The following is a 22769-nucleotide window of genomic DNA, read 5'->3' as shown; positions in this document are numbered from 1 at the left end:
ACAGAGGAAGGTGTGGAACTGTTAAACGAACTAGTGAATGAAATCCAACTAGCTCTTTTTCTGTCCCGAGGAACTAGACGACACTTTGCATGCATCTGTTTATAATAAATGCATTTTTCCAGCGTAGGGTGGCGGTTAAAAACGAGGAGAGCACGTCTCTGTGCGCGAATTGCGACACGGCATGCCTGAGTCCACCAAGGGACTGGGACACAACGTGGTAAAGAGGAAGTGCAAAGACTGGAACGTTCTGCAGCAATAAGGATAATGTTGGTGAGATAGCCCACCTGGTCATTACAGCAGGGGAAATCTTGTTTTGTGAAGGTCGCCAGGGAGGAGTAAAGCTGTAAGTCAGCCTTAGTAAGCTGCCATTTGAGTGTGCATGTGGATGGGGTAGAAGTCAGCAGACAGAGAGCATGCGGGAAATGGTTGCTCAAGCAGGTGTCAGAAACAACAGACCACTCAAGACGATGGGCAAGTTGGGCAGTCCAAAAGGATAGGTCCAAATGGGAATAGACATCCGAGGAGTCAGAAAGGAATGTGGGTGCTCCAGTGTTAAGGCAGAAGAGGTCGAGTTGGTTAAGAAGGTCAGCCAAGAAAGCACCTCTTTGGCAGGTCCTGGGAGAACCTCAAAGGGGATGATGCACATTGAAGTCATTAAGTAGCAAAAATGGGGTAGGTAGCTGCCCAATAAGCTGAAGGAAGTCTGCCCTGGTGACCTTGAAGGACGGAAGTACATGAATGGTACAGAGGGAGAAAGTCAGGTAGGAAAGGAAAAGAACAGCAACAGCTTGAAGGTGAGTAGTCGGGGAGTTGGGTTAACAATGAAGGTCATCCCTTATGAGCAGCATGACGCCCCCATGAGATGGAATGTCGACCTCAGGGGGAAGGTCAAAACGAATTGGTAAGTAATGTGAAAACTAAAAGCGGTCTTGAGGACGCATTTGGTTTCCTGACGGCGGAGTACAAGGGAATACTGTGATGCTAGAAGCAGCCATAAATCCTCTATGTGGGACCGAAGGCCACGAATGTACCATTGGAGGACAGTCATGAGTAAGAAGAAATGTAGGGGTGTCAACTCTGCAGCCGCCGAGGGACAGCTGGTGTAGAGTCGCTATAACAAGGCACAGAAGCAGGAGGATCCTGATCCATGGGGTCCACAGAAGCATCGGCGTGCTTGTGCAGTCGGCCTTTGGAGTCCAACGCTGAAAAATGGTTGGTGGTGCACATCGGCAAGACAAAGGCAAGCCAGGCTAAGAGACCATGTGGCGACACCATCGAGCAGTTGGCGAAGGAGACCACCATTTGTCTTCAGCGGGCTTCTTCGAGCCATTCTGATTAGAGGATGACTTGTGTGTTGTTTGGGTGGAGGGACAGAGGTCTTCTTGGGAGTACTCCTCCTGTCCTTTCCTGCCTGCCGGTTGTTGGTAGCTTCGCCCCTTTAGGCGAGAGTCTGACAGTTTGTTGCACAGCAGGACAGGAGGATGGTGATGCTACCTTGACACTGGGTGACTTCACAACCTCAGAGCCAAATTTGAGGTCGCATGTCTGCGTGGCCATGTCCTGCATGGAGTGAGGGGTAACAAGACAGAACTATAGGTGCCAAATGGGAGAACACAAGGTTTGCGATTAGCCAGTAACTTGTGAGCTACTGGGTAAGGCACTTTTTCCTTTACCCAGATCTCTTGTACAGCCTGCTCATCTAGATACACAGGCCAACACTGGGAGGAGGTGGTGTGGCCGCCATTGGAGTTGATACAACGGGGGGAAGGTGGCGGACATTCACGTGCATCCCTGCCACAGGTTACGCATTTGGATGGGTGTCGACAAGATGTGCGAGAGTCGTTGAAATTATGACACTGGTAGCAGAGCATCAGATTCGGAATGTATGTCTGGACTGTGATGATTTCATAGCCAGCTTTGATCTTGGACAGCAGCACCACCCTCTCAAACATGAAGAAAAGAATGCGGGTATGCACCAAGGAGGAATCGACCTATTTCATTACACGATGGACAGCAATGACACTCTGGTCAGAGAGATAAGAGTGTATTTGAGCCTAAGTACACCACCAAGCAACCTGGTGCAAATTACACCATGGGAAGAATTCAATGTGCTTCAACATGAACAAGGTAGCCATGGAGAAGCGAGGCAGCAAGTAGTTGCTGTGCTTGAGAATCAGAAGCCATCTCCAAAATCAAAGTGCCATTCCGTAAACGAGAGCAGAATTTCCAGAGCCAGCAATGGAATCAACACCTTTCTGAATAATAAACGGATTGACTGTGGTGAAGGACTGACCGTCTTCAGTACATGATACTACAAGGAACCGCAGTGCAGCAGGAAGGGTCTTCGAATCAGTAGTCTCATTATGTTTACGTTTCGTCGACATCGATGGAGAGGATGATTGATTCATCACAAGGAAATCCCCCATGATTGCCAGTGTCTCCGATGGCGTGCCCCTTCTAAATGGGGGCCCCCTTCACAAGGGGGCCACCCGCCTTAGGTGATTGTTCACACCTCCCGAACAACTGATAGAGGGACCAATCGGCAACTTGGGAAGGTTACAGTTCCAGCAATCACCCCTCCCTCGGCCTGGCCTGTACTAGGGGGTACATGGGTACCCTACCTGTCGAACCGGGGCTGGAAATAACGGCTTACCCAGCCTTGCATCAGATATGTGAGCCAGCCGTCAGGAGCGCACAGGGAGGAAGAAGAGAAAAAGAGGATCCTCAAATGCTGAAGTGGAGGGACGAGAGGAGTAGGGAAACAAATAAAGGGAAAGGTAACCAAAAAGAAAGTTGAGACTGCTCGCAGATCAGCGATGGAATGCAGAACATTGCCAATAATACTCCAGACATGTTCCCTAAGGAAGGGGAGAAAGAATAGCAAGAGGATAGACATAGAGCACAGAAGGGAAAAAGGCTCGGGCCCCATGGTAGCCAAGCACAAACCGCCAAAGAGTTGCGAGCCCCCTGGGGGGGGGGGGGGGGGCTGTAGTATGTGTTGGACCGCATCTCACTGCAACCTTTCTCTTATAGGGTTGCAAATGTGTTGTGGTTTATTTATTTTTGTTATTTAAATTATCGCTTTTTTTACTTTTTCAATGCTCTTTTCTGTAAACAACTAACGATGGTCTGTGAATTTGATGTCTAAAACTAATCTTCCTTCGACGATAATATCTATTTGATCTCCTATAACAAAAAATAATCGCACTTCGAGGGTGATATTCATGTGACTTCTCATAAAAATACAAATAATCTTCCTTCGAGGGTGATACTCATCTGACCTCCAATAAAAACTAGTAGCAAGTAGATTTTTATTTTGAAATTAATGTTGTTGGTCTAATAACTATGTAGGCCTTCTACAGAAAAATGAAATAGAATAAAATGAAGAGTAGGTTATGTATAGTTTCAGTGTTTTGTCCACATGCCATGGCATCAAGAACAGCTTGGATCCTTCGAGGCATACAATTGACAAGCCTGTGGAAAAAGTCCTCATCCTTGAAGAATGAACCAATTCCCGAAGGGCATTCACAGTTCCCGGAGGAAGGTGTGGCCAACGATTCCGCTATGTCTTCTTAGGCTGAGCTCAAATGTGCTTAATGCGATTGAGATCAGGTGACTTTGGAGACCACAGAAGGCACTGAATAATATTTTCCCTCCATTAAAACCAGCTTTAAATCCTAATGCTAGTTTGTGATGGACAAGTATCACATCGGTAAGTGAGACATCCTTCAGGCTACCAAAGTCGAGCTCCAGGGATGATAACGTTTTCATGTTCATAGCATGGTGAACTGGACTTGCCTTGGATACATTTTAAAGTTCCTGCACCCGTGTAAGACATCCAGCCCCAACATTTCACACTTATGCATCTGCTTCTAGCACAGGTTGCCGCGAAGAGAGTGTATATCGTTGTCCATTTGTGTGGGGAAAAAGAGCAGGACCTTTGCTCGTAGACTGAACCATACACTTGTCGGAGAAAATGACTTTCCTCGAATCGAAATCTTCCCAAGAACTCACGGCTTGTTCGTCACACAACTGTTCTCTGACAAGAGCACGATAGGATCTGATTCCAAGGTCCTTCTAATAGCAGTTCTCAATAAGCCTGGGAAATATGAAACTTTCCTTAATTCCCAGAAGATTGACAAAGGAGCATTCTGGGTAGCCCTAATCAATTCTTCATCTTTTCTTCGTGTAGAGACTCGTGGTCTTCCATGTATTGGACGTATTGATACCTCGCCATTATCTCTAAATCATCTAATCCATCTAGTTGCTGTGGAAGCATCAACAACAAATGCACCAACGCCGTTTTCAAAGAGGGCAAGTATTCGCTTGTGAACATTCACATCAGCTTTCTGAAGCAGACCTATGACGAATGCCAATCAATTAATACATTTCTCTTAGCTGAAAACACCAAAGATACCAGGTGGCGGTCGAAGTAATTACAAATAAATACACTCCTGGAAATGGAAAAAAGAACACATTGACACCGGTGTGTCAGACCCACCATACTTGCTCCGGACACTGCAAGAGGGCTGTACAAGCAATGATCACACGCACGGTACAGCGGACACACCAGGAACCGCGGTGTTGGCCGTCGAATGGCGCTAGCTGCACAGCATTTGTGCACCGCCGCCGTCAGTGTTAGCCAGTTTGCCGTGGCATACGGAGCTCCATCGCAGTCTTTAACACTGGTAGCATGCCGCGACAGCGTGGACGTGAACCGTATGTGCAGTTGACGGACTTTGAGCGAGGGCGTATAGTGGGCATGCGGGAGGCCGGGTGGACGTACCGCCGAATTGCTCAACACGTGGGGCGTGAGGTCTCCACAGTACATCGATGTTGTCGCCAGTGGTCGGCGGAAGGTGCACGTGCCCGACGACCTGCGACCGGACCGCAGCGACGCACGGATGCACGCCAAGACCGTAGGATACTACGCAGTGCCGTAGGGGACCGCACCGCCACTTCCCAGAAAATTAGGGACACTGTTGCTCCTGGGGTATCGGCGAGGACCATTCGCAACCGTCTCCATGAAGCTGGGCTACGGTCCCACACACCGTTAGGCGGTCTTCCGCTCACGCCCCAACATCGTGCAGCCCGCCTCCAGTGGTGTCGCGACAGGCGTGAATGGAGGGACGAATGGAGACGTGTCGTCTTCAGTGATGAGAGTCGCTTCTGCCTAGGTGCCAATGATGGTCGTATGCGTGTTTGGCGCCGTGCAGGTGAGCGCCACAATCAGGACTGCATACGACCGAGGCACACAGGGCCAACACCCGGCATCATGGTGTGGGGAGCGATCTCCTACACTGGCCGTACACCTCTGGTGATCGTCGAGGGGACACTGAATAGTGCACGGTACATCCAAACCGTCATCGAACCCATCGTTCTACCATTCCTAGACCGGCAAGGGAACTTGCTGTTCCAACAGGACAATGCACGTCCGCATGTATCCCGTGCCACCCAACGTGCTCTACAAGGTGTAAGTCAACTACCCTGGCCAGCAAGATCTCCGGATCTGTCCCCCATTGAGCATGTTTGGGACTGGATGAAGTGTCGTCTTACGCGGTCTGCACGTCCAGCATGAACGCTGGTCCAACTGAGACGCCAGGTGGAAATGGCATGGCAAGCCGTTCCACAGGACTACATCCAGCATCTCTAGGATCGTCTCCATGGGAGAATAGCAGCCTGCATTGCTGCGAAAGGTGGATATACACTGTACTAGTGCCGACATTGTGCATGCTCTGTTGCCTGTGTCTATGTGCCTGTGGTTCTGTCAGTGTGATCATGTGATGTATCTGACCCCAGGAATGTGTCAATAAAGTTTCCCCTTCCTGGGACAATGAATTCACGGTGTTCTTATTTCAATTTCCAGGAGTGTACATCCATTTTCAATATTCCTACTATGACCATTTGTCTGTTTGTTTAAAGATTAGACTATTATAAAATGGATCTTCTGAAAGAATGTGGAACCTAGAAAAGCCTAAAACTGCACAATTTGTTGGGAAATAAGATTTAAAATATTGCCTGCATGAGTCTAAAGAAAAAAAAAAAAACAAGACATTTGACTCCAGTTATATTCGAACGCTCGTACTTTACGATCGTAAACCGTCAGTTTATCCATTCAGCCATTTAAACAGATGCCAAACATCGTCGCAGTAATTCTGCCGATGTGGAGTTTTTATATTTAAACCATTTCCACGTGCTCGAATAATAATGTTCAAAAAAAAAAAAAGATACAATGAGTTAAATTGCAATGAATCTCGACATTTAATGTATCCAAACTATTATATTGCTTCCATTTGACGATGTGAACAACAAGCTGAAACTCCACAGAAATTTGTGTACAATGGCACTTCTAAACTTGGGCATGCACAGTGCTGTGTCCATATAATTCGGGCTGGGCAATCTTTTTGTCTCTCATTGTACATATCACTATCTCATGACTCTTATCATGTCAATGCATACAAATAACATTATTTTTTTACTGTTATCGGTACACATGTGGCAGCTTCTGCTACGTAATATGTTCCAAAACACTACACATAAAAACAGGATTATTCTGGGATTCACACCTCAGATTCTACTGCTAATAGATGGGTAGAGTCAAGTGTTATCGAAAGCTCCTGGGCTATCGACCATCTGTATAACCAACAGAAGGCTCGTCTTAGTGTCACTGCCATGCAGTACAGGATAAAATTATGAAAATTACATACTTCCTCACAATTAGGAAAATGGAGCAAATCAGTTGGTTCTTTTTTACTTTTGATGTGGTCTATGGTTAGCCTTAAGGGGCTTATGAAGACTCCTTAGAAAACCCAAAATAGATTTATTTTACCATTTTTCGAATAAATACCGAGCCGCTGATCCCAAGAGGACTATTTATAAATAATGGCTGAAATTTTACGATATATTCTTGAGATCTCAATCTCGAACAACCTAGATAATTTTCTCCAGAGGTACAGACGTTCAAGGTTACCTTACATGTACACTTAAATCTGCACGTAAAATCCGTTATGTGTCGAAATCTAGATAACCGCGGCCAATTGCTCAATTTTACCATTATATTACATTGATGGATACCGAGAAGTTGTGTGACGTAAACGAGAGTTGGTAGGTATGTTTCTACATCTGAAAGATTGTGTCTCTTCAAATTTCATGCTATTCGCATAAGAGAATGAACATGGTGAGTTGATGTTAGTCAACAATACCTTTAAGACGACAAAGACGCCTATATCAATGAGACTACAGCAGTGTAAGAAAAAGGGAAGCACACAGTGGCAGTGGGACATAAGTAGTCAGTGAGAGAACAGCGCTAGGAGAAGAGTGACGAAGACAGTGCCAGTGGGACAGGAGTAAGGAGAAGAAGAAAGTGGAAGTGGGTAAGAACCAATGAAAATGAGGGACAGAGTCTATGACAATGGCAACGACGAAGAGAGATGTAATGAAAGTGAGAAAAGACAGCAGCAGTGGAAAGGAATAAATGAGATAGTACTCGTAGCAGTAAGAAACAGCACAAAGGAGACAGTGACAGTGAGAGGAGACAGTAATAGTAGAAGTACGACAGAATTAAGAAGACTGTGACTGCGAGACAGGAGACAGTAACAGAGAGATAGTAACAATGGGCTGGGGTGAATGAGTGGATGGGTCCGATCGACTTATAGCGATAGACTAGAGGCTGTGAGCGAGTAACAGCAGAGTTTGTGGGAGCAAGAGGTGAGCTACAGGTTAAAATGAGCGCGAATATACTTGCATAGCAAAATTTTTAAAATTTCTGAAGTAGGTAACAATGATGTTTTAGTCAGTCTTTTAAAAGGGGCATATTCGCCTTTTTGTGCTTCGATAAGGAAAAAAAGCATTTAGCAAAAAAAAAAAAAAAAAAAAAAAGGTCCTACACTTTGCCCTTCTTAGCAGAAGGCTTGGATGTAGGCTATACTTTTTAAGGCTTTTAACAATGAAGCAAATGTACTGTATGGATAAAAGTCCATCGACTGTCTATATATTTCAGTTTTAAGGTTTTATTTCCGACATGTATTGGAAATGAAATATAAGTCTAATCTGTATTTATTTCGGTTTTCAGTTTCATTTTTGATTAAGTAGCGGCAATGAAACCTAAAAATATAAGTACAAAAAGTCGAAGGACTTTTATTCATAAAATGTATATCTTCTACTCTCTCTTTGTGTCGCATGACACCATTATGAATTTGTTAGCAAATGAAATAAATACTTCATGTCTTGCTTGTCTATTGCTACACTCCTCGTATGACGTGTCCCACAAACATCTGCAGTCTTTCAATTCCAGAACTGTAATTAAAGTTTTCAACACCTCGCACTCTGTCATGTATATTACACCGTAGAGGAAAAGAAATGGGTACACCTGCATTGATATTTCGAGTACGGCCCCCGCGAGCACACAAGAGCCACAGCATGACGTGGCATGGACTCGACTAATGTCTGAAGTAGTGCTGGAGGGAATTGACATCGTGAATCCTGCAGGACTGTTCATATATCCGTAAGAATGGGAAGGGGTGGAGATCTCTTCTGAACAGCAAGCTGCATGGCATCGCCGAGATGATAAATAATGTTCATGTCTGGGGGGTTTGGTGGCCAGTGGAAGTGTTTAAACTCAGAAAAGTGTTCCTGGAACCACTCTGCAGCAATTCTGGACGTACGGGATGTCACGTTGTCCTGCTAGAATTGTTGAAGTCTGTTGGAATGCGCAAGGGACTTGAATGGATGCAGTTGATCAGACAGGATGCTTAAGTACGTGTCACCTGTCAGAGTCATATCTAGACGTATCAGGGGTCCCGTATCATTCCAAGTGCACACGCCCCACACCATTATACAGCCTTCACCGACTAGAGTGGTCCCCTGCTGACATGCAGGGTCCACGGATTCATGAAGTTGTCTCGATACCTGTACATATCCATCCGCTTGATACAATTTGAAATGAGACTCGTCTGACCAGCCATCAACAGTCCAATGTTGGTTTTGACAGGCCCAGCAGAGGCATAAATCTATGTGTCGTGCAGTCATCAAGGGTACACGTGTGGGCCTTAGGCTCTGAAAGCCCTTATCGATGTTTCATTGAATGGTTCGCATGCTAACACGTGTTGATGGCCCAGTATAGTTCAGTTGTCATTAGTCCCGTTTTTGCAGGATCTCTTTCCGGCCGTAGCGATATCGCAGATCTAGTGTTTTACCAGAAACTTGAGAGTCATGGTAAACTCGGGAAATGGTCGTACTGTAAAATCCATACTTCATCGCTACCTCGGAATTGCTGTGTTCAATCGCTCGTGCGCCGACTATAACACCACATTCAGACTCACTTAAATCTTGATAACCTGCCATTGTAGAAACAGTAACTGGCCCAACAACTGCGCCAGGCGCTTGTCTTATATAGCATTGCTAACGGCAGCGCTGGCTGTTTACATATCTATGCATGCCTATACCAGTTTCTTTGGCAATTCAGTGTAGAACAGCATTGAATCCCAGTAGCACTGACAGTAGGTCAGCTTCAGTCAGACCACTGGCATGACAGCGCTACACATGGCACAGCTTGTCGGCTGAAGTGTGGGGGGGAAGAGTTCGGCTGCCACTTTGTCGTACCCAATCGACTGCTCGACAAGAATAGTTGCTTGATCTGTTTGGCAAAGCGCCTAGACACGCCTGGTTTGTCTGTCGGGCAGTTGGTGTGCTTGTAGTGCCCTTTATACCGAAGTCATACATGCATTTGATGTTCGCAGCATGCACAGTTTGCCTTATCTACTCCATAGGTATTACTTTGCTGACTATAAAGTAGGAATAACTATGAAATAAGCACAGCAACGAGCAACTAAAATCGACCAGTTAAATATTGCGCGAGTGTAAACATAGGCTACACCACATGTCGATCTGCTCCAACCTTTATCTGGCATTCAAATTCGTTGGCTTTGCCGTCTCACAACCAGACTATCACCTTTCAAGACGTTGGCTATCCCACGTATCAGCAAAGGTACCAATATCAGGATCAAGACGACCTCCTGCCCTGGTTAGCTCTGATGGAAAGGAAAAAACATAATGTAATTAGGTGATTTTCTTTCAAGAAAATGATTTAAAAATCGGTATTACAAAATACTCCGCACCTCCAGATCCAGCCCCCACCCTACAAGCTGTCGTAGAGACGCCCTCGCTTGTAAGTCTGTCACCACAAACAACTTTACCTATTTCAGCCACTTTAGTGATTCATTCAAGAAAGCATACTGCACATCTCACCAACATCCAACAGAAACGTGTTTCGTGTTAAATGCTGTTTGCTCACATGTAGAGCTACGACTGAAACTTAAATATTGCGCTTTTTAAATCAGTTTTTACACATTTTATTAGTAACAACAGCAGCAATTACTGCTACTACAGATGGATATTCAAGCATATCAAAGCAGGAAAACTTGCTTTTCATAGTAAGTGCCACAAAGGTCTACTGTCAGTCATCATAATAGCAAGAGGTGCTTTTTGATTAATATTAATAAAGAGTTAATACAGCAGTTATACTTTATGTGACCGTATGGCCACGAGACAAGTGCTAGATAAATTAAGCACAGTTGGGGTGTACTGCCAATTTAATATGTCGGATGTCTACAGTAGAAGCCACCAAACTTTTTTTCACAGAAGGGTCGCAATAACTGACAAAATGACTAGTGTGGGCCGCATCAACATTCTGTACAATACTTGCTAGCCAGAACGAAAACTGGCAAAAAAGACGAAAAACTAAGTTTACCATTCCGTGTTAACCATGGGGAGTGACATGCAATGCATAAAAACACGGGAAACCAACATATTTATTTACTAAAAAAAGTAAGCAAAGAAGGCTATGTTACCAAATAGAAAATTACACCAAGCCTGGTGTGCACATATTTGAATCTCACAAACTAAACAATAAAAAACGTTAGTAAGATTTGTAAAACTGTAGTCTGGCTTTCAAGTTACCTTCAATATTTGGTTTGGCATTGCTACATCCAATTAAGAGAATTGCTTTTAAATGTTCATCAATCAATCTTGTTCGATGTGCTGATTTCACATAATTAACTTTTGAAAATGTTTGCTCACTGGCATATGTTGCCCAAAACACTGATGTCAAACCAGCGAGAAATTTCTTCAGTATCGGAAACTGAACATCAGGTAAGCAGCGGTAAAAATCAACATATGTTCCTTCTCTGTACTTCTCTTTCAGCAAATCATTTGCTTGCAAATCAGTGAGCTTCACTTGTACTTGAACTGAAACATCATTAACTTTACAATCAAACTAATGCTGGAACAGAACAATGTCAGTTGATTCTGTCGAGATCTGAAAATCTCTCTGCTTTCAAGGCTTGAATATTTTATTTCGGAAAATCAAGGTCGACGTCTTCAGAGATTATAGCACAAAACTTTGAGACACTCAAAATGAAAAGTTTTCTCCCTCCAGTTGTGCTCCAACCAATAACACTTGCAGGAATCCTTTGAAGATTCTGTGGAAATCAAAGACTTGGTTTTCCTTTTGCTGAAGTTTCAAGTTCAGTTCATTGATATCAGATGTGATGTCGATCAAGAATGACAATTTTGACAACCAAGAAGAGACTGACAGCTGAGGATCAGCTCTGTCCTTTTCAGTGACAGAAAATCTATTTCGTTTCGGAGTTTGTAAAAACGTAACAGGACTTAACCGCAGCTGAGCCACTTCACTGCTATGTGACAGGGCAGCTCACAAAATTCAGAATAAATTACTTCAAGAAGAGTCCGGAAGTGATGGTGTTTGTGGTCATCTTCACAGCAGAAATGAGTGTTTCAGTACACAACAAATATATGTCTTCCCAAAGGTCCTTGTTGATGTATGATATGACAGAGTGTCCGGAATTCGTTAAGTCTTCCAAATGAGTACTGATCCATCCCATCATAGTCATGTTTTTTCCTTCATCAATTTTAACACCTCGAAACCGACTCCACACACAGTTTTGCCCTTCAGTGCATAATGACTTTCCAGTTGTTGTTAGATGCATGCTGCAAATGAATATTAACACTTCAATTATCTAAAAGTCTAAATTGATACCACAAATTGACAGGATAAGTTGTGACGTACTTCAGGAATTAGTAGATTCATCCAAAGCCAGAGAATAACACGAGAAGTTCTAAGCTTTCTCATGTACCTGTTACATTAGTCTCTCTCCAATTTCTTCTGTTCTCTGCACAACTGAGCTTTCCGAAAGGCTGATACTTCCAAACAAATCTGCTTTCTTAGGACACAAGCCATTTGCTGCTTCCATCATACATTCTTCAATGAAGTGTGCCATTAGTAAACGGTTTCCCTCGTTTCATCATAGTGTGGACTATTTCGTGACTTTTAAGAGTGACAGATTCATTTACAAGCAAACTTTCTCGTACAGAGCTTTCTAAGTTACGTTTCATGGACTCATACTTCTCAGAGCGTCACTTTCCCAAAACTTTGAATATATTGATTACGGTGGTCCTTCGTTTCCCGAATTTCGTGTTTCTTCACGCAGCCCCCCCCCCCCCCCAGTTTTCCCCTTTTGTTTTAAGAAAAATTTTAAGATGTATTTTGCTGAAATTGAATACGAGGAACCCTTGCCACAGTGGCCGAGAAGTTACGTCTTATCACTACGTTTTGTTTATTACTGCTAATGCGTGTGCTTGACTGCTGTCATACTCCAGAATGAAATTTTCACTCAGCAGCTGAGTGTGCGCTGATATGAGACTTCCTGGCAGATTAAACGGCGAGCCCAACTGAAACTCGAACTCGGGACATTTGCTTTTTGCGGACAAATGCTCTAGCGTCTGAGCTACCCAAGCATGACAAGACCCGTCCTCACAGCTTTACTTCCGCCAGTACCTCTTCTCCTATCCGATAAACTTCACAGAAGCTCCCCTGCGAAACTTGTAAAACTAGCACTCCTGGAAAAAAAAGGATATTGGGGAAACATGGCTTAGCCACAGCCTGGAGGATGTTCCTGGAATGGAATTTCCACCCTGCAGCGGAGCGTGCTTTGATATGAAACTTCCTGGCAGGTTAAAACTGTCTGACAAACTGAGACTCGAACTCGGGACCTCTGACCTTCACAGAAAGGTGCTCTACCAACTTAACTGCCTAAGCATGGCTCACGAACTTCACAGCTGCTCTCCTGCGAAACTTGAGGGGCTAGCACTCATGGAAGAGAGGATCTCGAGGGGACATGGCTTAGCCACAGACTGGGGGATGTTTCCAGAATGAACTTCCCACTTTGCAGGGGAGTGAAGAGTTCACTTCGATCAAGAGTCTGGACATAAAGAAGTTAACCATAAATTTAGATTTATTTAATAAGCTGCCTTTTCCTTGGGATTCAAACATTTGCTACCTTAGAGCCAAAGAGGCTACGAAAAATCTCAAGGTGAACACATGACACAGAAAGTAAAGTTAATGTAATTTTCAATGGACCATTCAACCGATAACAGTCAAGCACACGCATAAGCAGTACTAAACACCATTTAGTGACGACGAAACTCCTCGGCCACTGCGGCATGGGTTCCCCATATTCATTTTCAACAAAATAGGTCTTAAAATTCTTCTTAAAAGAAATGAAAAAAAACTCGCTGTGTGCATGAAGAAACGAAATTAGGAAAAATAAGGGCCACTCCCCATTCCTTATTGAAAATGCGACCGAAGTAGTCGCCATAATGAAGGGTTCAGCGAAGGAATCCGAATATTAACAAAACGCTTTAAATTATAAACACATGGCGCGAAATAACCAAACATTACAATAAACAAGAACATATAGATACAATAATTTAAAACTGAACTCAGTTCATTTGAGGTACACAGCAGCCAGTAGGTCTCCGCGAAGATCTCCTTGTATTCTGAACATAATATTTAAACTATACCATATCATCTCATGTTCAATACGTTTTACCAAGCAAATTCAAATACCGACGGCAGACCGTCTTAACTGAAGTCTAGAGCCAGGTACAACCAACAACACCTATAGGCCAAGTGGTCCTGATTCGCCCTGTGGGTTACAATTTGGTGATCTCTGGTCTACGCATTTCAAGCAATTTTCACTGCAGACAAGCTTCATATACGGAAGTCTGATTCATTGCCTCCAGGTAACAGCCCTCCAGCATCATTTGTTTACCTTAAAGCAGTCACAATAGACAACTGTAGCATTATGTAGTATGCATGTCAGAGGGAATGTAAATGTGCGATTAATAGTTCAGTTCCCGGAGAATGAACAAGGCTTAAGTATGTGGCACTAGGGAGGGAAAATGGCACAAATTCATCCGTAAATATATTTCACTGTATGATAAATCTCTAATTTGCTTCGTTTAATAGCTCCAAATTCGATATTTTATCAGGGCACTTTCAGCTTGGTGTAGTAGAAAGCCATTTCGCAACGCCGCCACAGCCACATTTCTTAAAACAGACTTTGTGCTTTGATGGAGTGCAGCACAACGTCTAAAAATAGTGGTGGCTATCGATTTTGTTTTTATAACAAAACGATTAGCGGCATCCGAGCAGTCACACTTGTCATATTCAAGCGAGCAGCGCTTTCATTTACCTCTTGAGAACTTTACAGCAATTCGCTCCAGATATCGAAAGCAAATTATTAAGATGCCTATGGAACGCGTTTACAAAACCTTCGGCACTAATGAGGGTGACCTGACTGTATCAGCGATCACGGACAAACAATCAGCCGCAACACGTGACTTTTGGAGTCTATGTATGTTGGCGACAAAAAAATGTACGGTACCTGAATGGGATGTTACCAAAACTTGTTATTACAAATATCACCCAGGGAGATGGGTGTTCCGGATGTAACAGGCAAGGATGTAGAACTTGAGAAATTATAAATCACTTGGTTACGAGTCTTCACCTTGAACAATGACAATTACAATGTGTGTTCGTCAAATTGTTGACACATTACAACAATTGCAGAATGTCTCCAAACATTCAGTATTTTATTACTTAGACGGTAAGCATTGGTATTAAAAGAACTATTATTAATTCAGGAAAATGCTTTCTGTCCTCTCGATATTCTCCCAGCAGAATCAGTCAGCATCAATTTCATAAACAATGACCTTGTATAACACAGCGTTCACCCTTTGCAGCTTCGAAAGCTCCAGCACAACTCCCCTTAAAAAGCTTGTCCTATAACACCAACCACTATTTATTACGAACTGTATAGTTTCTCATGGAAAATCAAGGCACTCAGGTACGTGTTGGTGACACGAAGCGGCGCGCGCTATCGACACCGGCATACATGACAGTAGCGTTTCTTTCGCTCAAATAGAGATCTTGAAAAATAGTCTTAAGCTACAAAACGAAAGTAGAATCGAATCAGACGTATTTTGTTGATATATTAAAATATAACATCACTTCTACTGCAAACTACAAAAAATTCTAAATAAAAAGATAACACCTTAAATCTACGGTTAGTTAAGTTAGATTTTATTAAACATTGAGAAATCCATGTATTATTACGACCACACCTTGTTTTCAAAACGGAAATTTGGGTAAGTCCTAGTAAAAAGTATGTAACCTAAATAGACGCCAGTTTCGTATTATGCGTCACGTTATTTCATTCCGGTCACGTAGTTCAAGGATCAATCCTGTGCAACCTCTCAAATTTCCATTTCATAATCGTTTTGTGAATGGAAGTGATAAAAAGTTTACCTGTGCGGTCCAAAATCGTTGTGGTATCTTCAAGCACACACTGAATTAAAAACGCGGTCGTAAAATAGAAAAAAAAATCAATTACGCCATTTCTGCGGCAAATAGTTCAAGAATGTTCCCTTGTTGATTGCGCCAGAGCACTTTACACCATTGATCTTATGTTTGTTTATGTTCAAATGTTTACAAGTAAATTTTTATTGAGAAACTCGTCCATGATACGAAATAAATATAATACAATTCACGAATTTCCACCGAAAGCATAATCTGTTAAGTGTTTATTGAGTCCATTCTTAGCAGATAACGCCGCTCATCTAGACACGCTATCTACGGCGCACGGATTTGTTTATCCACGCTCACAGCATCCCTCACTCTCGAACTACACAAAGCAACTACCTTCTGATCTTTGCCACTGGCGGCTGGTCGCACGACAGCGCTAGCTGTGTAAAATGGCGGCTCGAATAGACAGTTCTACCAACATGATATTCGGATCCATGATCAGGTCTGGGCACGGTGAGATGCTTTGTTATTGTCAGTTAGTTGCGTGGATTAAAAAAAAGTCATTATACTAGATTCGGTGTGTATGGTCTCAAACGACAGCGCAAATCTAAACAAGAAAATACTGATTACCGTAACTATTCGAGCGAGAGACTTTTTTCAGCAGATAAGATTTTGCGGCAATTTTATTTCACCGGCTCGCAAGATAGTTAGGAAATTCAAACATCACAGTGTCTGTTTTCTGCTACGCACAATTTTAGAAATTTTCCACATTTCGGCCTATGTTGTTCATATTTTAACATTACTGTCATGGAGTATTTTAGCCATGTTTCTAAAGATATTGTTGTAAACATTATTTGGTTTATCCACATACTCTTTCAGTTTTACAAACTCATACGTTTACGGCAAATTTTTGTCGTCCGTTCTTCTGTATAGTTCCTACAAGTTATTTAAATTTACTAACTCATTCTATTGTACCCATTTGGTTTTCTATGCATTTTTTTATGTTTTCCCCTTTCTTCAGCAAAAATTTTAAGGCGAGTTCTATTGGTTGTTTTTCTAGAAGACTCATTTACCTACTACTGTCAAGTTTCTTTTAAGTATTCGAAAATCGTCTACAAAATCTAAGCAGTTTGCCTTGACTCCACATCAGTTTTCTTACTACAATTACGGGTAAATTGTGTTAGCTCCAAGCCCTAATTCTTTTCTAAAACACAGTTAATCATTGAAGATAAGTCACTGCCAAACCATTATTTGAGAAATATTGCCACTCTTTTCTCTAGCTCTTTCTGACAGCATCAGATTTATTTTACCTGCAAAGAGTACCAAGGCTGGGATAGGCCTATATCCTTAAGGAAAGGTCATTGACATGTCAGGATTACTCGATTTCTTTCAGTCACTAAAATGCTCCCTCCATCTTTCATAGTTTAAATTATTCGTGATTATTTGCTGCATTATTTTTTATATAGTTCAGATCAGTTGTTTTTAAAACCAACTACAAAATATGTTGAATGTTCTAAGAAAGTTTAATGACCTACTCAGTCAAATGCTTTAGACACTTCACATAAAATACTAAGTTGCAATATTTTATTACTCAATGCTTTTAATATGGCAAGCATATGTGCAAGTGGCGTTCTTTGCTGAGCACCTATCCTGGAACCTAAATTGTGATTTGCAAAATTAAATTGTTTACATATAAATGTGACAACTCAAGTTTGTAATTTTTTTTGCATAGTTAGGAAATATTCTGAGTATGCAAACAAGAGGATAATTATTTCAATATTTCCTCACATTCTCAAAAAAAAAAAAAAAAAAAAGATTTAGAAATAACTTCTTTTTAATATGAATACCGAAAACTGCAACCAGTCACTTTCTTGAAATACTTGTTTATTCCATAAATCAGTTTTCAAATCTTTTCAAGGTCATCTTTAGATGGTACATACGAGGTCATTTCTAGTGTAATACTGGGAGCTCTCTCTGTGACAAGAATATGGAACCTGCTTTAATGTACTGCCATTAGTATAGTTTATATGGCAATTTGAATCCACAAATGAATTCTGAATGTATTGCACTACTATTGGCAGCTCTGTTATTAATGTCGATGTACCATCCTCCATTGTGATGGACACTTGGTGACATTTCTCATGTAAATAATTCATTTTTTTAAACCAAATTGCCATATAAACAAAGATGTTTGCATCTTCTTGTCACAGACACCCAACATTATGCTATGAAATAGTCATGTAACCTCCTGTGCATCTTCTGAAGATGAGCCTGAAAACAGATTTATGACAAACAAGTACTTATAAAAAGCGACTGGTTGTAAATTTAGGTATTCAGTCACGGGTTCATCATCATCTGTACTGGATAAGCTTAATCTTGACTTCTTTTTGTCTAAAATTTTCCCATGTTAGTGCACTGTGTTACACTTACCAGAGTACATAACTTACACTTCAGAATCGCTTAAACACCAAATGAAGAGTACAGTATTTGTTTTGAAAACATTTTAAAATACTGTTAATGTCAGAAAAGAATATGGCTGCTTCTGAATGGTTAAATTTTTGGAAAAGCAGTTTTTGTTGATTCTCGTACTGAACCCTATGCTTAGGAAATGATTATAAATACTTGTTATTGGTTGGTTAACATCATGTACGATATGATCGAGTCAGTTGTCGTACCCCTTTGCACTGACTGGTTTTCTTGTCTCATTTCATTTCACATTATGTCATATGCTGGGGGTGGACAAAACTAAAAGTTCTGCACGGTTTTCAAGGGAATCTTATATCACTATTCCTGCAAATTAGTGACAAGTTCAGCTAACAAAGATGAAGGCGGATAGCAATTCACGCACACTTCTCTCCGATTTAGACCACGAAGACTCAATAATACTGAGATTTTATGACTGGTGGCCGTGGGAGATACAACAATTCATCATTGTGCTTACAAACCCATGCAAGCTGTGTAAACTAAGGAGGCCTGTCATCTTGGAACACAGCATTGCCATTGTGGAACAGACTATACCATGGGATCAGTTTGATCAGCTAAAATTGTCACCTAATCCTTGGCAATAATGCAACCTTGCGGAGTAACCACAGTGCCCATGGAATACCACAATGTGGCTGCTCAAATCACCACTGAACCCCACCATGTTTTACTCTTAACTCACATTACGCCAAAAGTTGGAAACAGTGTGAAACAAGATTCATCAGAAGAAATGACATTTCTCCATTGCTCTGTAGACCAGTTTCAGCATCATGTTTTCCTGCCATGGGTGTTTCATCATTGATGCAGTATAAATCTTCAAAATGAAGCCTCTCTAAACACCAGACACGTTAGCTCATTGGTAATGGAAGCACACACCATATGAGCACCAACAATTTGCACATGTTCAAATTCACATAGTTCCAATGTAATGTATTCACAATTACACAGAACAGTGTTCTGACCACAACTGATGCTTACAATGTATTTCTGGTCAAATATAACAGTGCAGCCTGGTGGCTTGGTTACCATATGCATTATGTTCAAGCATGCATTGCTCATTGTGTTTCCATATATTTGTTGAAACCTTGTAGTTAAAGTTCTAGTTAATTTCTATTATTACTACCATATTTAAGAAATAAATTAATACATTGCTGAAATTACAACAAAATTCAAATAATAAAGGATCTTTACCTTTGGCAATTATAGAGTGAGAACCTTAACTCTGACAAAATTTCGCAGATTGTTCAGGGATATTTTGGCATACGGACAGTGATAGAGAATGATAATGTAATTAGGATTTATTCAGCTTTGATACCAGAATTATCGTTGTTTCTGTGAAAATATTTTCACAACAGCGAAAAAGCCTGCAATATGCAACCACCAATCCTAATAATATGAAAATATTTGTTTATTTGTGGGCGGCTATGTGCAGAAGCAGTTCTCCTATGATAAGACTGCTGTTGCTGCAGAAACAGCTGAGCAAATCATTGCCGTGTCCCTGTTCCATCGCATTCAATAATCCCATAGATGAGATGCTTATCAGCAGATCCTTCATCAGTAAACCTAAACATACTGCTGTGTAAAGTGTCAACATCCAACTAACACTGCCGGGAAAACACATCCATGACAGGACCAAGCTGTACTGAATGCAAGCGTGAAAACCAAGAGTAAATTAGGCCCTACTGTTGTCAGCAGCAAGCATCTACATCCATGAATGAATGGAACACATCTGTTCACAAACAAGTCAAACAGAGCGCTACTGCACGGATATTTACATTGCAGTATGAAGACAAGCGATAAGAAATGAACCAAAATGTAATTACTCTAACAAGCCAACAGAGACCGTGGGTCCCCGATATAAGAATGCTCCAAAAATCCCTGAACCCCATCTTAAAATTTGTCAATGGAGTTCTCGTTCATCCTTTATACAACGTGAAGGAAAATTCGTGCACTCTGATTTCACAGGGTGATTCCTCAAATACCAGCAATACAAAAATGCGTCACAAAATTTTGTCCTACACGTATTTCCAGAAGTAAATGGATGTTTAAGACTGGCAATCTGGCAACACTGTAATCACATGTCCGGTAACTACCTCTTTCAGTATATAGCAAGGGTGCTGTGGAGTTGGTGCAGTAGATAGTGTTTTGGGTTAGCATGCAAGAGGTAAAGGGCCGATTCTCGGTCGAGGCCTATTTGTTTTTATTTGCCAATTTCATTTTGCCATATAATATTGTAGTATGCACCATTTCTTAAGCCTTGTGTATATGATATTTACATAGTACATGTTTGGCAATTATGTGCAAAGCACATTGCTAGCTCTATTAGTGACATAATGTCATAATGAAATGTAATGGACTTGAATGTGTCAAGAATAATAGTTGGTACTAACTGTTGGGACCACTGGGGTAGGGTACACAGAAAACAGGTTTGGAATCCATTAGATGCAGTGATGTGCAACAATTTCAGTCCACAACATGCAAAAGGCTACTTTAAAAGCTGACCAGTGAAAATAATTGTACTTCCATTTCCATGTTGGTGACATGTAAGCGCAAATGTTTTATAGAAGACCTACTGTAATCAACGTATGACGATTAAGACACCAGATACCGTACCATGCAGACTACATTTGAATAAAAATAAATATGGCTTGACTCAGAATCCAACCCTTGACCTCCTGCATGCTAACCCAAACCACTGTCCATTGCACCAGCTGCACAGTACTACTACAAAATGCTGACGCAGGTTGTTTATGTGACTACCGTGTTGTGAGACTGCCAATCTTTAACATCCATTTACTGCTGGAAATATGCACAGGGCAAAATTTTGTGAGAGACATGTTTGTATTGCTGGTACGTGAGGAATCACACTGCGAAGTGTAAGTGCACATTTTTTCTGCACCCTGCATCACAACTGTTAGATTCGCTAGGTGAGCAGCAAACTGGAAAAGACCACAGTCAACATGCAAATGTTCCAAATAATGCCAACATGTTGCGATCAGTACTTGGAGGCTGGAAGCCAACTTATCGCATCCTTACTATAGGTAATCTACTGGGGGCTCATCTATACCGCTAAATGACTAACCCAGAACTCAATAGCATCATCTAATGGCTTCCAGGGACAACAAAAATTTGATTTCAATATTTCACATAATTATTGACCAAATTTAAAATGCTGTTGTAATCTACTCACTAAGATTTGTAATTTTATGTCATAGATTTAACACAGTAAGACAAGTAATACAGTTAGAAATGGTGTGTTTATCTTGAGGCAGCGTAACTGATGGTGCGCAATTACCCGGATTTCATCGATCCAGTAGATAAGAATGAGAGCACCTGGAAATGTTCCATAAACTTCTCATGTATTTTATAGCCTTCAACTTTTTCTCGCTGGCACCCCGGCCCCTATCCACAAAGTGGTCAAAGGAAAAAAATTATCGCTATCTACATTTTCACTTTTTATGCAGTAAAACTTTAGCATCAGACATGGTGTTTAATTTATTGCTTCTTTATTACCGGCTCTATTGACATCACAGTTTGCAGACAATATGCGCATGTTACTGAATGTACCAACAAAATTATACCATTGACGACATATCGTTCAAAAGATGTGATGTCATAAACACTGAGATGTGGTAAAACTTACTGTTGCCCAAAATGGGGCACAATTAATCGAGTGCTGCATAATGAAAGCACTTCCAACAAATTTTAAGCAAAATTTCAACCCTTGTCTGAACTTTTTCTCACTTACATATTTAATGCCAAATATTTAACACCAGATGTTGAAGCCATTTTATACATGGAAGTTCGATTCTAGAAAGAATCAAGTGTTTATTGGTAACACACAAATTTATGTAGGTTACTAGTTGATGGTAAAACCAGTATATATACAGACCAGTAGCCTGCTCCAAGTCAGTATTGGCTCTTGAGCAAAGAGTTTCACACCCACTGGATTACACAGTAGTAATTCTTTCCTTACATTACATCATTCCAGTATACCACTTGTATTTTATGACATGCTGGTATCATTAAGCTTCACTGTTTTGCACTCTTACAAAGACATACGACAAAACTGCAAAACTGCTGCTACTGTTGGCATATTGGGCTTGCATGAAAGAGCGAACCGCCAGTCCCCTTTCCATGCTCAACTCTCAATCATTTTGTTATTCTGGTCTAGGTATACGTACAGGCCAGTGCTAGTCAACCGTGTCCCTATTGACCACTAGGGGGCGTTCGAGCTTTCATAGTAGGTAGCAGGTAGGAATTTCAAAAATATTTTCATTATGTTTGCATAAAATTTTGACATAAATTATTCGGTAAGTGATTATGATGGTATACTTTAGCTTTAACTTGCTATAAAGCTGTTTTATAAATTTTATTTTATAAAGTTGTTTCTGAACATTATAAATCACCATTACTGGGGAACTGGTGGGCAGTTAGTAAATTTTACTATTAACCAGGATACGGAAGTGGGTGGTACATAAAAAAGGTTGACTACCCATGGTGTAGGCCCTGGACACCTGCTAAAACAGATTATCAACAACATTGTCCAATGACTTGGCTTAAATTACAATATGATTAAAACTTTCCTCAATATGCCGAAACCCAAGATGGTGTATCTCCTTCT

At 41.5% G+C, this 22769-nt stretch overlaps 1 protein-coding gene across 1 annotated transcript in view; it reads right to left on the bottom strand.

Annotated features, from left to right (window-relative positions):
• Positions 1–16056, bottom strand: part of LOC126283953 (high affinity copper uptake protein 1-like) — a 1096589-nt gene extending 1080533 nt beyond the window's left edge. The window contains exon 1 of the mRNA XM_049982388.1: positions 15668–16056. The gene's annotated coding sequence lies outside the window, so the exon portion shown is untranslated. The remainder of the gene's footprint in view (positions 1–15667) is intronic.
• Between the last annotated feature and the right edge of the window lie 6713 nt (positions 16057–22769).

The sequence above is a fragment of the Schistocerca gregaria genome, chromosome 8, assembly GCF_023897955.1.
Source record: "Schistocerca gregaria isolate iqSchGreg1 chromosome 8, iqSchGreg1.2, whole genome shotgun sequence".
Classification (NCBI taxonomy): Eukaryota; Metazoa; Arthropoda; class Insecta; order Orthoptera; family Acrididae; genus Schistocerca; species Schistocerca gregaria.
The sequence above is the reverse complement of the archived record's forward strand: the minus strand, read 5'-3'. Positions and strand labels throughout refer to the sequence as shown.